The sequence below is a fragment of the Etheostoma spectabile genome, unplaced genomic scaffold (genome assembly GCF_008692095.1).
Source record: "Etheostoma spectabile isolate EspeVRDwgs_2016 unplaced genomic scaffold, UIUC_Espe_1.0 scaffold437, whole genome shotgun sequence".
Taxonomy (NCBI): Eukaryota; Metazoa; Chordata; class Actinopteri; order Perciformes; family Percidae; genus Etheostoma; species Etheostoma spectabile.
The window spans coordinates 32,198-32,476 of record NW_022605609.1 but is presented as its reverse complement, the minus strand read 5'-3'; the positions used below and the strand labels follow the sequence as shown (position 1 = coordinate 32,476).

The following is a 279-nucleotide window of genomic DNA, read 5'->3' as shown; positions in this document are numbered from 1 at the left end:
CATTCACACACCTGCTCATCAGATACACACTCACACACATTCACACACCTGCTCATTAGATACACACTCACACACATTCACACTCCGATGCGCTGCACCGGGGGTAACTCGGGGTTCAGTGTCTTGCCCACCTACCTCTGAGCCACAGCCGCCCCCAAAAGTCTGAAGTTGAGTTGAAACCCGACTGCAGGACGATGTCATTCCCAAACACACATTCCTGCATGGAGAAAGTTTTATTGCCGTCTAGTGCCTTCAAGTGCATTCTGGGCGTGCTGGTCA

The 279-nt window shown here is 51.6% G+C and overlaps 1 protein-coding gene across 1 annotated transcript in view; it reads left to right on the top strand.

Moving 5' to 3' along the window:
• LOC116686684 (collagen alpha-1(XIV) chain-like) overlaps window positions 1–279 on the top strand; it is a gene marked incomplete at its 3' end in the record, with an annotated part of 145,102 nt that overhangs the window by 120,995 nt on the left and 23,828 nt on the right.